This window comes from Heterocephalus glaber, unplaced genomic scaffold (genome assembly GCF_053883595.1).
Source record: "Heterocephalus glaber isolate CG9 unplaced genomic scaffold, H.glaber_assembly_v1.0 deba00001457, whole genome shotgun sequence".
Lineage (NCBI taxonomy): Eukaryota > Metazoa > Chordata > Mammalia > Rodentia > Bathyergidae > Heterocephalus > Heterocephalus glaber.
In genome coordinates, this window is record NW_028258305.1 from 46,207,215 (window position 1) to 46,223,988 (window position 16,774).

The 16,774-nt window shown below is 44.6% G+C and overlaps 1 pseudogene across 1 annotated transcript in view; it reads right to left on the bottom strand.

Moving 5' to 3' along the window:
* LOC101702817 (tudor domain-containing protein 15-like) overlaps positions 1 to 16,774 on the bottom strand; it is a 67,999-nt pseudogene that overhangs the window by 50,051 nt on the left and 1,174 nt on the right. The window contains exons 2-4 of the transcript XR_015452960.1: positions 15,945 to 16,022; positions 14,927 to 15,653; positions 384 to 631 (exon numbers count right to left, since the gene is read on the bottom strand). The product of XR_015452960.1 is annotated as a tudor domain-containing protein 15-like (transcript). The remainder of the gene's footprint in view (positions 1 to 383; positions 632 to 14,926; positions 15,654 to 15,944; positions 16,023 to 16,774) is intronic.

A 16,774-nucleotide genomic window follows, 5' to 3' on the forward strand; every position in this document is an offset into this window, starting at 1 on the left:
CACAGGCTCCCCCCAGAGATCTATGCACGATACCAGACCTCACCAGTCACAGAAGGACAGTGATATTCCAGTATCCAGGATTCTAACTTCACGGACAAAGCAGCCAAAACCAGAATGAGCTTGACAGCAACACCCTCACTCTGGGCTCACCTGGGCGGCCAGGTGGGGGTTGCTGCTTGTGCTGGGTAAGAGGGGGGACTTACTTGGTGCCATCTGTGACGTTTCTAGCTTTTCCAGTCATCCCAGAGGACTCCTCTCCTCAGTGTGGACAACAGGCAGTGGAGGGAGCCATTAGAGCCCGCAGATGGTTGATTTAGGGCCGTGAGGCTCTGTGGGCTTCTCACTAGTCCCACCCAGCACCACTCCAGCCCCTAGGAAATTACCTGTTCCCAAAGTATCTGGAAAGCAGCTGCGGGTCAGTCCCCGTGCAGGAAGGGGAGCCGTGGAAATGGGTGAGGCCTGTACACTCCTGACCGCCTGGCATCACAGCGAACACCTCGGGGTAGGAACTGTTGGGTCTGTGGAGAGAGTTCGGGCTTCACCACCTCCTGGAGGTCTGTGTGATGCTTTCCAGGCCCGTGTCCATTTTTGTAATAAGATGACTCTCGCTTATATCAGATTTTCAAGAGAGCTGTGAGGAAAGAAACGTAAGTGATTAGGTTCAACTGTAATTTTTACATATTCTCATAGCAAGAAGAAGTCTTATCACCCTGGATAAAAAGGAGGAAAAAGTCTTTAGAATTACAGAAGCTGCTTCATTTCTTAGTCTGGTTGACTGCTCCAGTGTCTACCTAGCAAATAAGCAGCTCGCAGCTTCTGCGGATCAGTCTCCCCACTTCCTCGCGTGTACACCTGCTTCCGCCAAAACTAATTCCCAGCCTGGGTTTTCCAGGAAGCGCAGTGTCGGATGTGGCTGCTCCTTAGGATGTTTGTGCGAGCGCCCCAGTGTCTACCCTTGACCAGCAGCAGCACGTGAGCACAAAGGCACCGGAAACCACAGCTTGCTCTGCAAGGCAGGCCACCTCACTCTGCCCCCGAGGAGGGTGACAACCCATGGCTGGGTTCCGTCGCTGTGACGCTTGCTGTTACACAGAGAGGCAAGGGTGCTGTGTTGGCTACATCACACCCAGCAGGCCACCGTGATCTTCCTCAGCTGGCTCAGCACAATTCAGAGGCTCTTCTCAACCAACACCATCTGATTTTTAAAAATTCGAATGTAAAAAAATCTACATTTTTTTCTTGAAAATCATTGTGTTGATTATCTTTCCACTTGTGGTGAGAGAGACAGATAACCCTATTGCCAAGGACCCGAGAGAACGGTAGTTTACCTACAGAAATTGTACTCTACATTACTAAACAACTTTTAAATAATTGTGTAATCTAAATCTGGGCATTTCATCAGAAGATTAACTGTAGCTTAATTTCACAACTTGTAGCTTTGCCAAATTTAAACAAGGTAAATTCCATACCTAAATTGAGATTACTTCTTTCTCTTTGTATCACAATACCTCACCTAATAAATAAATAAGCAACACGAAAGCCACACCAATAAATGGGCCTCCTCTGATTCCAATCAACTCCAATATTCTGTTTCTCACAAGTAATTAACATTAGTAAGATTAATTTACCCACTAAAAGTGATGATCTGACAAGTGAAAGAGTTGGCCTTTAGAAAAAGTAAGTTGCTCTCTATTTCTCCTCAATATTCTAAACTCAGTAACTATTTCTCTCATAACTGCATCATTACTCATAGAGCAATAAAAGACAGGGAGAGTTAACAGTTAACCATATCATGTGTCTTCAGTTATGTAATGTTGACTTGGGAAAGTTGTGTAAGATTTGTATAAACTCAGCTCTTATTGGCTGCTAAGGTATTAGAAAATAGTATCGCTTTATGACCAGTGAAAACATAACATGACAATTTAAAAGTATTCATTTAGTTTATGATGCTGTATTTCAAATATACATTTAAATAATAAAGGGAAAGACAATTAAAGTTGGCTTAGTGACATTTTTTAGATGGCTGAGAAATGAGAAATATACCTTGCTCTTCACAGCTTTAGGTTTTATTGTTACTAGCTGATACGTTCTTTTGCTAAAGGGTGAGCTGATGGTCCGTGTGGCAGAGAATTTACATTTCCAATGCTAAACTATTTTATTTTTTTAAATCCCAAATAATTTTATTAAAGTGAAAACTGGACCTCTTTACTAAAGCATATAAAAAGAATTTTAAAATGGACTCCGTGCTTTTCACAGACTATAACAATGTTTCACAAAGTGTAGCACCAGAAAAGATTTCACTTGACTCAAGAGAAACACGTGGTCTACGTTAAGTCTCACCGCCAGATAACAGAAATAGCTAAAAACTATATATTGCATTATAATGTGATTTTTGCTTCAAAATTCTCTAAATGCTGTACTGTATTATGGTAAAGACACTTGCAATGAGAGCTATATTCCAATGTTTAAGTGTCTACTAATTATTATTGATGATTGGTACAACATTGCACAGCAGGTATCTATAGCACTTATCTATCATACTTGACCACCTTGGTGATTAGAAATTCATTTTCCCTTCCCCCAAACCTCCTGCAACCACCATTCCATTCTAAGTCTACATATTTGACTATTTTAGATACCATATCGGAAGTGGAATTACACAGTATTTGTCTTTCAGTGACTGGCTTATTTCACTTACTATGAGGTCCTCAAGGTTCATCCATCTTATTGCATGCTACAGAATTTCCTCCTTTTTTAAGGCTGAGCAGTATGATTTGTATATGTCACATTTTCTTTATCCATGCATCTGTTGATGGACATTTAGGTCATTTCCATACCTTGGCAATTGTGAATAATACTGCAATGAACACAGGAGTGTAAATGTCTCTGTGAGATCCTTGTTCCAATTTTTTTGGATAAATATCCAGAAGTGAAGTTGCTGGACAAATCATAGCTCTCAAATATTTTGAGATTTATGAATGAATATATGCACACAACAAAAAAAACAGAAATCTTTTAAAAAGTGAACAACAAGTGACCTTTCAATTTTTATCCTTATTAATCTTTCAAATACATGTTAGATAAAAAGGAAACTACACTTTGTTTTTGTTTTTTTGTGAGTTTTTTTGGGTACTGGGGATTGAACTCAGGACCTTGAGTTTAAAAGGCAGGTGCCATGCCGCTGAGCTAAATCCCCAGCCAGAAACTGCACTTTTAAAATACCAATGCCTTATGCCTTAATTAATTTCAGATTCAGCTGTGCACCCAGGAAGTGTTCCTATCAATACTGTGGTTTAATTCAAAGGGTGATTTGTCCATGGAATTGCCTTGAATGGAAAAATGTCACTTTTTATAGACAGTTGAAGCTTGTAAAGGGGACATATTATAAACAACAATGAGAATTAAGTTATGAGTCTCCATCAATCATGATGTGATTAAAATTTTTTCACCAAAGATGAAGAAAATAGTTCCTTACTACACTCAAATGCAGAAGACAGGAAACATTTGTTCAGCACATTCATTTATTCATTCATTAAACACATCATGGGAAATACTTGGGAAACATTGTGGCAGACACAAACATTTTGTGTGCCTAGCTCTAAGATAGACAGATGAACAGATGCAGCAAAGTCAGATATTTCTGTAGCAGAAACACAAAACGTATGTGAGTAGCATTAGAAGTAGCAATTAAATACGCTACAGTCATCAGGAAAAAAAACTATACAGAGGATTTTGTTTGTCAAAGTAATGGAAGGAGGCATTCCAACCAGGGAGATAGGCATCTTAAAGGACTCAGGGTCAGGAGACAGCTTGGAATATCTAGAGAACTACAAAATATCTAGTGTGACTACAGCTACAGCGCAGGGTGGCTATTGCAAGGATGCAAGAGGGATGTGTTTACATCAGTGGCCATAGCGAAGTGGAGGAAATACGTAGAAAGTAGGCTTCTAGGTTCTTGGGTAATGGGGCAGAGGAGTAACTGAGTGATAGAACCATGGTGAGCACTGCAACTCTTGCGTGGGCACACGGAGGGCAGCAGCACCACTTCCTGAAACAGGAGAGGCACATGGGGAAGAGATTCATTTAGCAGCAAGCATGCATGAGATGATGTATTTAGTTTTTCACATGGCCCTTTTGAGATGCCTCAGGACATCCAGTTAGACATGTTTGATTGGCCGTGGTAATCATTAGAGGAGGAGCCCAGAGAAGAGAAACTGGGCTGAGGATATAAACGTGGAGCCATCAGCATGTAGCAAGAAGTTGAAAGCACAGGACAGATGAGGGCAGAAGGATGTGGGAAGCATAGGTAGAACAAGAATTGTAAGGTAGGCTGCAACGTCCTCTACACAAGGCGGGAAAGGACTAGCAGAACATGGGAGCTGAGAGCATTCCTGAGAAAGAGGCCGTGTAGATCAAATGCTGTAGAGCGCTATAGTGTTTCCGACAGTAACCGTTCTAATGTATATTCCCACCTACAGCACACACTCACACTTGCAGTAAGAGCTCCTCTGTCTTTCCATCCTCACCAGTACTTCTCATTTTTTGCCTTTGTGATGATAGCCCTTCTAACTGGGGATAAACTGATGTCTCTTTACGGTTTTTATTTGCATTTTTCTGATAACTGATGTTGAACATTTATACACACTAGTTAGACTTTTGTCACTTAGAAAAGAAGAGCTGTAGTTAGGTCAAGCAGAGAAATGATTAAGCTGCTGCCGCTGGATTTGTTAAATGAGCTTTTAGCAACACTGATAAGTTGATGTGGGTATGTCTGAGTGGTAGAGGCCCACGCTAAAAAGCACTGAGCTGGAAGGGAATGGAGGTGAAAAAAATGGGATCAATGTGTATAGAGAAGCTTGCAGGAAAATACAGGGTTATCTTCAGCACTTCTGTCTCAAAAATTTATTTTCTAAAATAGTAGCAACTTCGCAAATTGTATAAGCTCCCGCAGTTCTTTGAATAAGCCTGATCTCTCTCATAAGTAAGCCTCCTTTAACTTCTAGATTTTAAGTTTATTCTTCTCTTGCAAGAGACACCTTTATTTCTCTTGTTTCCTAACCACAGCATTCACAATATTGAAGCACTAATCTGCCCTTCCTGATTAAACCAAGGTCGGTGGCTGTGTTGTCTCTTGAGCTAAGGGACTGGGGGTTTGAAGATGTGGGGAGTTCACAGCTCTCTGGGAGCCTACCTTTAATCCCTGGAGACTTTGTTCTCCTTGGAGAAAAATAGCCTCCAAAGGACAGAGTCAGCAGATGTTATCATTCCTCTTCCTGGGTTATCTTAGTGTCCCAGAGCGGTTGTTCTCTGGGGTTGTCCCACCCAGAATGAATGCCACAGGACTCTGTGGCCGTGTGGCCCCCAGACTGCAGGACCGAGTGGCCCAGTGAAGTGCCCTAGAGGCATTCCCCAGCAGTGTCCTTCCACACAGCTGTCACCTCGGCCCTAACCATCTCAGAAAGTCTCTGTACGATGTGGAAGCCACACTTGGGGAGGTCATTCCAAGATCATGCAGACAGCAGTCCCCGGTCAGTGAGATCTGGCAGAGTCTTCGAGAAGTTTTCCAAAGCCCTTCTCAGGAGGCCTATGCCACTGCCCACTGTGAGGAGCTCTGCTTCCTTTGTAAAGCCCACATTCAGGCTGTCACGGGCTCAGCCCATGCACTGCAGCCCTAGCCTCCTCCGATATGATAGTCCAATGTGGAGATGCGGCCTCTGGGCCTTAACTAGGTTTAAGCACCGTCCTGAGTATGGAACCCTCACAATGGAGACACCTGAGAACGCTCTCCACCCTCCTCCTCCCTCCACCTGAAGACACCGTGAGAAGACAGGTGTCCCAATGTTCTCACTCCCATCTCAGGCTTCCAGCCTCCCAGACTGTGAGCAAATAAATCTCCATTTCCTAAGCCGCCCATCTGCGGTAGTTCATTATGACGGCCTCGGCAGACTGACTCGTACACTGAGGCCCTGATCCCAGCACCTCAGTAGTGTCTGTATTTGGGGATAGGGTCTTCAGGGAGGTAGATAAGTTAAAGGGGGTCAGTGGGCCGGGTCCTATCCGGTATGTGTGGCATCCTCCTAAGGAGAGGAGATTAGTACAGACAAGCACAGAAGGTAGGCCATGTGAGGACACCAGGGGGACATGGCTATCTGCAAGCCCAGGGCAGAAGACGCAAAGTAAACCAAGCCTCCCGGTACATTCATCGCAGACTTCCAGAGCCCAGAGCAGGGATAAACAAATTCCTGCTGCTTGAGCTGCCCAGTCTGCAGCTCTCTGTTATGGCAGCTTGAGCTGACTAATGCACAGGCTAGGGGAGTCACGGCGGAGCATTGTGCCCGTGCCAGCATCGCAGGCCCTGCAGTAACTCAGATATAAGTTAGCTCAGAGATTTGGGGGCAGCAGTGGTGGACAGGAGAAGGAGAGTGTGAAGGAGAAGGAAGAACAGGGTGGATTACACTGATGAAGAGAGCGGAGATTAAGGCTAAGCTTTGGCAACTGAAGTGGGAGAGTGCGCATCCTAAGGAAGAGTGAGGACAGAGGGCAGATGGGAGGGTGGGAAGGAAAGGCACCTCTCCCAGGGCACCCTCACACACACAGAAGGTCAGGAGGGGCGTCAGCACTGACCCAGGAGCAGCTGCTGGTCTGACCTAATGGTCAGGTCGGGTCACCAGCAGGACAGGGCTTGGAAAGTGCTGGTGTTGACTCTCACTCTGTCTCCTCCCTTCTCTGTCCAGTAAGGGAGCAAATAACTCACCTCCCTTCTCACAGGCAGACACATCTACATTATTAAAGAGGTGAGAAGGAAGGAATGACTTCTCTGGATAACCCAAGCATCCATCAGCACTTCCAACTAACACGGCCAGGCAGAAGATGCACAGGAGTCAAGAGGAATAGGTGGATCTGGATTCACTGCTTCCGTTTACCATTTTATATTGGACTTGTCCAAATTAAATGACATGTGCAGGCTCCACCTCTGCCCAAGGGCCAGCCAGTAACAGCATGCTGTGAGCTCGGGCTTCCCCAGGGGACTCTGCTCCAAATGAGAGGAAAGTCTCATCCTGATTCATTCTCTGGCATCTTCTGGGTCTGATGAGCACCCCACACTGCAGATCGCTATTACTCAGATAGGTTTAACCACCATAGGTAGCCAGCGACATCAGACACGTGTAGGGTAACCTTGGGGAAAGAGCGGAGATGTCCATGCTGGCTTCTCACTTACCTACTTGCCGGAAATGCATGAGACACATTTGGAAGGGAAAATCGAAATAAACAGCATTTACATTAAGAACGTATCCAGAGAGAAGCAGCTATGGGAGTTTCCGCCTATTTCAGCTCCCTGAGCACATTTCGTCAGAGGTCTGGACCCTGTCACAGCTGCACAAGAAGGCAGCCCCTAAGCCTGTCCTCTCCGTGGCATTGCCGTGCTGCCTCTCCAGAGTGCCCTCCGTGGGAGCCAGCTATGGCCCAGAACCTTCCTGCTTTATTTCTCTAACAAATGCCGTTACGAGTTTTGGATTTCCTAATCCTCTCATTGAGATTCAGGATGGTGCCATGTGAACTGCAGGGATATAAAGTCAGAACGCCTGCCTTTAAGTTCTAGCTCATCTATTTATATGTCAGGTGATCCTGAAATGTCATTTAGCTCCAGGGAGTTTGAGGTGTTTTGCCAATGATGTACAGCATAAAACTCACAGAGTTATTAGGATTAGAAGTAACAGATAGCGAAGTCCTTTACAAACCATAAAGAATTGTGGGACTTCATCTCTTACTAATAAGATGCTTGCTTATTTCCTCAGATAGAGGGAAACGTGTGGGCACACACGTGTGTGTGTGTGTGTGTGTGTGTGTGTGTGTGTACCACCGGGCCTGAGGCACTGTTTTTGTGCTGTTTAATTTCCATACATATGTAGAGTCATCCCATCTAGGTGCCTGTCCTTGTATAATGAGGACAATAAAATTTGAGGCTTTATAGAAAGCTTCATCTCATGTTTCTCATTTGTAGGAATGGTTGTTAACATATCCACGCTGCAGGTTTTTTCTTCCAAATACTAACTAACACCATTTGTGGTAGTGATCACAATGACTCTTGGGTGCTTGATAAACATTAGGGTTTTAAATACGGCACACAACTGACGGCTGTTTCTCTGATGCTGTGGAAGAGGCAGAGATGGACAGCTCGCTCTGCCCAGGTCTGTGGCACCTGATCACTCACTAGGGGCCCAGTCTTGTCTTGCTAGTTGCGTAGTCCCCTTACCTCCTGGCTCCACTTCCAACCCTTGATCTCCTCCCTCACACCAACGCAACCGTGCTAAGTTGTCTGAAGTCAATTTATTTATTTGGCTTTGTGTTGTTACTATTTTTGTGTTCCCTGTAAGACATATTGAGCTGTTTTCAGTGCTTTATTTCTCTAACCACACAAACCCTCCGAAGGCAAAGGTGAGAAGGGTTCCCGGGGCATTGTGGACTCCAAGAAAAGCTGGAGATTTCAGCTTCAGAAACCAAGAAAATCCTTCCCCTCCTGAGAAGGACTCAGCTGTGTGCTCAGGGCCCATGGCTCTCAGCCCCACCGACTGGACTGGTGATGCCTCGGAAAGCACCAGGGAGGAGCAGACCTCGATAAGGACTAATTGTGCTCGTTAAGCAATAAAACCGAGGTTGCTCCCTCAGGGAACGGGTCATGCCCCCTAGTAAGGAGGCGGAAGAGGCCACTCAGGACCACTGCGGCTCACTGAGCCTACAACTTGCTAAAGGCAAGGCTCAGAATGAAGCCTCCACACACAAAACAACGCAAAACGGACCGCGGAGTTAAATGCAAGGTCTAACACTGTGAACCTTCTGGAAGAAACCAAAAGAGCCAGTTTTCCTAACCTGGATATAGTCAGTGGTTTCACAGCTATGTCGCCAGCTGGACAAGCATCGGAGGAGAAAAGTAAAGTGCATTTCATCAAAATTTAAGGCTGGCTTACTTACAGGGAAGGCAAAAAGACAGCTCATACAATGAGGCAAAATATTGGCGAATCCTATATCTGATAAGGGACTTAAATACAAAATAGATAAAGAGGCTGGGGATTTAGCTCAGTGGCATGGTACCTGCCTCGAAAGCGCAAGGTCCTGAGTTCAATATTCCGTACCGGAAAAAAAAAAAAAGAACAAAATAGATAAAGAACTCTTACAACTTAATAATTAAAAGCCCAAACAGACTAATTAAACAATTGAAAACCCAAAGTATTTGAATAAATATTTCTCCAGAGGAGATTGCCAGTAAGAGTACTAAAAGATGCTCACCAGTATCAGCCTTCATGGAAATGCAAATCAGAACCACATGCGCTACTGCTCCACACCCAGCATGGCTATCATAAAAAAGCAAGTAATACGAAGTGTTGACAAGTACATGGGGAGACAGAAACTTCAACATTGCTGGTGGTAACTCAAAGTGGTATAGACACTTTGGAAAACACTCTGACAACTCCTGAATGATTAAACAGAGCATTGCCACACACCCTAGCAATTGTACTCCTAGGCTAATACCTAAGACAAAGGGAAACATATGCCCATGCAAAAACTAACACAAGGGTTTACAGTAGCATGATTCAACACAGCCGGTAAGTGGAAACAACACAAGTGTCCATCAATGGATGAACAGGTTAATAAAATGCAGTTTGTCCATGCAATGAAATATTATTGTAAACTAGGACAGACACTATGGAAATTAATGTGGCGATTCCCCAAAAATGCAAAAATAGAAATTTCATTTGACTCAGCTATTCCCCTTCTAGGTGTCTTCCCAAAACAGTGTAAGTCATCATATTACAGGATTTATGTATATTCATGTTACAGCAGCACAATTTAGAGGAGCTAGGTCTTGGAAGCAGCATAGGTGTCCATCAACAGATGAATGGATAAGGAAAATGTGTAGACACAGCAGAGTACTACTCTGCCATGAAGAAGGATACACGTGAGGCATTAGTGGACAAATGGAGGAAACTTGAGAACACAATGTTACATAAAATACATCAGACATAAAAGCTTAAATATCACATGGTTTCTTTTATATGAGAAACCATACATAGAGAAATATATATATTTCAGAGAGGATAGATATAGATAGATAGATAAGAGATAGGATGTAGGGGAAAGTTCAAATCATTCCCCAAAGTACCCATTCTGTTGTTGCATAAATATTTGAAGATACATACTAATTTGTTTCATTTATACTACCAGTTTCTCTTTGTCCGTTGAAAAGAAAGTTCTCACCTTTTACTCGTTTGTTTCTTCTCTGTAAAAGTCTTTTTTATTTATGACTTATACTCTGCGTATCATGTTGGCCATTCTTTTAAGATCATGATACACACTGTGTTAACTAGTGTTATTCTCTAATTATTTTGTTTTGCTTTTTCGTGGGATTAAGAAGACTTTTTATATTTTCTTTATTAATATCTACTTGTATTACATTAAAAATAGGAAAGTTTTTTTAAAGGGCCACAACATAGAAAATCTGTGACAATAATATACTATGTGGGACAGTCACATACAACTATACATTATATGGCCCCATTTATAAAAATTTCAAAAAGAGACAAATCTGGACCCAAAAAGTCAACCTAGAACTTGAGGATTAGGGACTTAAGAGCAATGACTAATTGGTGCCAGATTTCTTTTTGAAGTGATGAAAATATTCTAAAACTTATCATTCTGACGGTTGCATGTGTCACAGGAGGAGACAGGTGGAGAGTCCCTGCAGTCCCGGGCCTGACTCTCCTGAGGACACACAAGGGTGTGGAAGAATCAGATAGAGATGGAAAGCGTAGAAACAAAGTTCTACTTTATTCAGCAAGCGTGCAAGAGTACAGCTGCCTTCTCTCAGAGAGACAGGCAGGGGTGCCCGGAACAGAGCCACCATTGAAGGGGGCTCGAGGGGTTCATTTTGTAGTAGTCGAGGCCCTGTCTCTGGGCTGAGGGCCCCCCTACTTGACTGGCTAATTGGTTGATATGGCTCATTACTAGGGAAGGGTCTGGGGGCTTTCACACCTTACAGTCAAGTATCTTTTTTTTCTCTCGATCTTTGCAAACCAAGCTTTGCAGAGTACAGTGTAAAGAGGAAACGTGACCGCAGGCTGTGAGCTGTTCACGGGGGGTTAAGCCTGTTCTGCCACCCATCTAAACTCCTTGGGGATGAGGGGATCCCTCCTCTTCCCTGCCTACCGGTCTCTATCCCTACACATGGTTCTGTGACTGTACTGAAAATCACTGAATTGTACACCTTAAATAGGTATAATTTAGGGTATGCGAATTTTTCCTAATAAAATTGCTTTTTAAAAGTCTCTTTCCATGAAAGAGGAGGGAAACTAGTTATAATTGTTAATGTTTGTAGCAGGGTGATCTTTATTTGTCAGAATTTTTATTACTCTTGAGATTACTCATGGAAATTAGAACAAAAAAGATATATTAAGATATATTATGGATAGGTACAAATTGCCTATGATGAATACAATCATTATGTATGCCAAATAAGTACCAATAAAATTAATTTTTAAGTCCCTTTCCAATGGAGACCTTGGAACAGCTAAGGCGGCCATTATTTTTAAAAGTCAGTTTATTAATAAGATAAATGCCACTGTTTTAAAAAGAAAGACAAAGAACTCTTGACTGTACACAGCAAAGTTCTAAGTACTTTCTGCTTTGAAGACTTTATTAGTCAACTTTGTATAACTGCAACAAAATACCTGAGGAAGCTAACTACAAAAGAGGAAAGGCTTCATTACTTATAGATTTGGAATTTTGAAGACTTGGGGGTGGGAATCCTTGGCTTGGCTTCCGGTGAGGGCGGCAGACAGGGCCCCTCATGCAAGGATGGGGGTGTGGAAGAGCTTGCACCACGGAGTAGGAGGAAGACGCTGGGCTCTGCCGATCCCTCTGAGGACAACCTCCGGTGACCCAACGTCCCCGCTAGGCCCTGCCTTCTATGGTTCACAGTGCTTCCCAGAAGTACCACTCTTAAGACCAGGACTTCGACAGGCGGACTTTGGGGCACATTCAATATCCAAGCCACAGCAAGACCAAACAACCATGCAGCCGGGGCTCTGGGCTTGGGCTCAGCCTCAGAGCTGGGGATGGCGGGGTGAACACAAGAAAACAGACAATTGAGCGTGGGTTATAAACACACACATGTACACACGTGCCTTCTCATTTATTAAAGACGTAAAGCATTCATGTTCCAAAAACTCAAACTCTAAAAAAGAAACTCCGAAGAGTCTCCCTCCCACCCTCACCCTCAGGCATCTGGCTCTCCTCATGTCAGACAACCAAAGTGCTCTCTCAGTTTCTCCTGCACTTCTTCAGGGGATGTTTTATATATACAAAGCAAATTGTAAAAGCAGAGTGCACAGTGGCGAGGATAATATGTTACCATTTGAATGACGCGGTTTGGTTTTTACTGTAGGATGCAGGTAAAGGTAGGGTTGGAAACAAAGTTCCACTCAGCACCATTTCCAGGTTTCCCCATGGATGGCTCATGACCCAGAGGGAGGACAGGGAGAGCGGAGACTGAGATATAGGACCACGAAGTTTGCTGCATATTCGCAGGCTCCATCTGGCCATCTTAGATAGACAGGCTGGACAGGTTTCCCTTTCGGGACCCTTAACTGCTATGCCCACCACAGCATCAGCTAATCTCCCTAATTCCGTCAGCCAGGCAGCCTCCTAATGATGTCCAGGTATTCTCAGGCTGACAGTGCATGCATATTATGAGAAGAGCTGGATTCAATGACCTACAGCCCCCGAGTCCCTGAGCCTCTGTGATTCTATATAATTAGCTACATAGAAGAATTTATTCTAACCACACACCAACAAAAATCAATTAAATTCACTTTTAATGAGCAATAAATCAAAGGAACTGATATCAAAGATCTATTGTTTTAAGCAATCTCTCAAACCATTTTATGAAGTCAATATAGATTTTGTACAATTACAGAAGAACACTCTACTGTAAAATGAAAAACTAATAATCTATGAGACCTCAGTCCTTGTCATGAAAAAAAATCTTCAAAACAAAACCAAAATGTAAAGGAAAAAACAACTTTAGGCTGTCTGGATCTTGGCTTCTCTGTTTATAAAAGGAAGCTCTCAGTTTAGAGTTGGTGTCTGAGATCCTCGCTGGGTCTGGGACTGAATTCTGCTTCCTGCACCTCTCTCCCGGACTCCTGACAACGAGAGCCCACCCTGTCCCCAGGGCTTCTGCAGGATCCACAGTTTTCGGGCCATATGTCCTACATTTGGAGCCAAGTATATCATATGCAGTGTTAAAGTAGCTCCCAATTAAATCACAGATTCTGATTGGCCTGGCAGCCCTGTCCTGGCCCAGACATGGCAAATTGTTCCTTCCCAATCCCTCATCTCTCTTCAACCAGCTTCTCTCTGGACTCCAGTTGGCTGGGTGGGTCCTAAGCTGTCAGACACACCAAGCATCGCCTCCACTTTCTGCCTCCGCTCTGTCAGCAGTGCACTCACTCCAGTGGCCTGAATACCGTCCCCCATCCAAGATGGCTTGGCCACCTTCCAGGAGCAGGACACCACACCAGGCCCTGCGGTCCAGCTGGGTGGACTCCTCCCAGCACTGGACCACAATGGAGACCGACCATGATGTGTTACTACACCCTTCTCCTTATCCTCGAGCTCTAAAGAGCAGGGTTCAGGGTCCCCAGAGTCTGTGGAGTGAATCAGTGGTCGCAGGGAATGGAGAGGCTGGTGAGTGACCCATCTGGCTGGCTTCCCTCTGCCTTCTGAGCACAGTGCATTCTGAGGCTTGGTCTTGTGGAAGTATCAGGCAGTAGTAAAGAACAGCTGGCAGCACCAACTCATACCCAAGGAAGCTCGTCTGAGATCACGAGCAATAGGAAGCCTAAGGTTAGGCTAGAGGAAGAAGGTCCTGCGAGTGGTGACTCGGTGTTCTCCTGTCCTCCAGGAAGCTTTGCCTTCTATTTAGAAATGTGTTGAAGGTCAGGAGGTTTTCTACTTTCTGGGCGGCACAAGTCCAGGTCTCTGCAGAGGTGGTGGTCTCTAGAAAATCCATCCTGCTCGTGATCCTGAGTTCTCAGGCGCAGCTCCTGACCACCATGAGGTCCAGGCCCTGTGCCATCCATGTATTTGTTTCCGGACAATCACGGGAGCCAGAGCTGGGATGGGCCGGAGAGTTCATACAGTCCAGCTCTCTTCACAGTCTTACAGAGTGTCCCATGATCCTTGCTCCCAGATCCTGGCTGTCTCATAGATCCAAGGTCGCAGTCTACATTCAGGCATAAACATATCCAGCAACACCCAAGAGCAAAAATAAAGGCTCACAGGAAGAAACCTGTCTCACAAGGACCACATGACATTACGATCACAGCGTTCACTCCTTAGCACAAGGAGTTAAGGCGGGGGGAGAGAGAAAAGTGCACCCTACATGTGGTTCTTGACCTCCACACCTAACGCTCTGATTGGCAAGGTCATATGTAAACAGGTGAAAATTAAATAATACCACAAGAGAAAATACAAGTTCAGGGTAACCAGGACACAGGAAAACTCTGCACGATTCTTTACAGAAACCAACAGATAGGAGGTCAGCTTCAGCAACCGTGAGGTCAAGCTGGCTGGTCCTGAGAAAAGGCTCATTAGAGGACACGGGACAGAAGCCAGGCGGGGGAGGGCAGCAGAATGAGATCTTCATAGTCAAGGAAGCGATAATTCTTACACTCACTTCAGGGACCTCACTGCACCTAAACCTGCTGACCGCTGACTCTCTTCCCCAGTAAGATCTGCTGCTCAACATCCTGACTTTATCTCTCGGAAAACAGAATGACATGACGGACTAGGGAGGTTCCTTCTTCTCCCTCGTGGGAGATGAATCATCATTCACCTTAATGCATGCATTCGGCTAATGGGAACCCACCTTATCATCTTCCTCTTGAGCCATTCTTCTTAATGCACCATTTTTATCTTGACGTTTCGTGTGTGTGCACACGCATGTACACGCTCGCTTTGTCATTGGCGTGTGCAGACTGCAGTGGGCATACTTCCATCTACACTTCTTGGAATTTACTTTCCAGCCTCTGGGCATGATTTACAATTATAATGCTGTCACCAGCAAAAAAAAGAGATAGGCTGATTAATCTTTGTCAATACTGGCCCCTACTTGCCAGATGAGTTTTTTGAACAGCATGGCTGGGAATAATTTGTATCAGATTGTATTGCCTCGCTTTATGTCACTGAAAACATTTATCTAGCAACATGGTCACTGTACATAAATATCCCGGAAGCAATGGTGTATAACTAAATGGCGTGGTTCATTCATTATATTCAGCAAGTTATGTACTGAGTACCTACTTCAATATGTGCACTACACTAACTCAGAATGCGGGGCTGCTGGGGGACCTTTCATCGTTTTCATGGTTTTCTGAACTTGGCCAGAACCCTTCTGGTCACCTGCAGATAGGCAGAATAAAGGATTTTACTTCTGAGACTGTAACTGGGAGCTTGGCAGGATCTAACTCCTTGAGATTCCACTGGTCAGGTGTCTTTCTAATGGGTACCGGAGTCAGATGCATGGCTCACCCAACAGGACTTTGATTCACAGGCTGATAAAGCACGGAGACGAGCTGATAAATCATACCAATAGCCTGTATGACAATGAAATGACAGTCACCAGCCTGCTGGCCTTGGTAAGGCCTCAATTTGCCTCAGAAACAACAGAGACTTCAAATACCAGAAATCTGAGAAACCATCAGAGCCAAAAGGATGCTGGGTGGAAGGGACTCACTGCCCCCCTCCCCCGGGCTGTCCTGTTTCACCCCCACCCCTTTGGCCTTGATTTCCTACTTGCATTCTGTTAGCCTCTGTTTATCTGTAGGTTGTAGTTAACCCAGTCAAATAAGCACCCCACAAACACCTCTGCTGGAGTGACAACTCACTATTCACTGAGAGCCTTCTGTCTTCCAGGTATCTTCGCGGTTCACAGCACTGTTTTTACTTACTTCTCACTGAAGTTCCTAGGAGACAGAGGCCATGGGTCCAGTCAGCAAGGAGAAACTTAGCCGTGTGACACTACCCACCCAAAGTTGCAAAGCTCTCGGGAAACCCAGCTAGGACTCATCCCAGCTCCTCCGGAGTTCAGCACTCTCTTTGGCTTCCAAAAATTAACCTCTCAGTACTAGGATTTTCTCTCTTCAACAAGAAGCTTATACTGACTCCTGCATCTGCTTGACATTTCTCTGAAAACTGGCTGATCTCTTTTGAAACTGAGAACCTGTTTATGAGAACCACCTGAGAAAAGTTCTGCTTAAAGGCAAAGGGGAAGGAAGATATCTGGTCAGACAATATATTGTGAAGTAGCTTTAGGATCTAAGTAGCCTGTGACGTTTAAGAAAACACCATGTCTGAACCTCTCCAGTGACTCTGAGTGGACTCAGTGCAGCGGCCTGCTGTTTGCTCTGCAGTCCCTGTGTGCTGGAGCGCACTGCAGAAGCTGTACAGAGCCCAGGCCCAGCCCGGACACTTTCCAAAGGTCACCAGGAAAAGAAAGGGAAGTGAACCCAGGATTTCAGGTCTCAGGTTCTCTGTTAGTGACAGCTTCTGCACAGGCATTCCAACTTTTCACAGTTTTCCCAATATCCAAGCTATCAGGGTCACTTTTGATTTCAAATTCGTGAAAATTATGTCTTGTACCCATGCTGATCATCGGACACTGGTTTTATCTGCTATCCAACAGGAAACACCTGGGCCCACTGTGAAGTAATGTTAG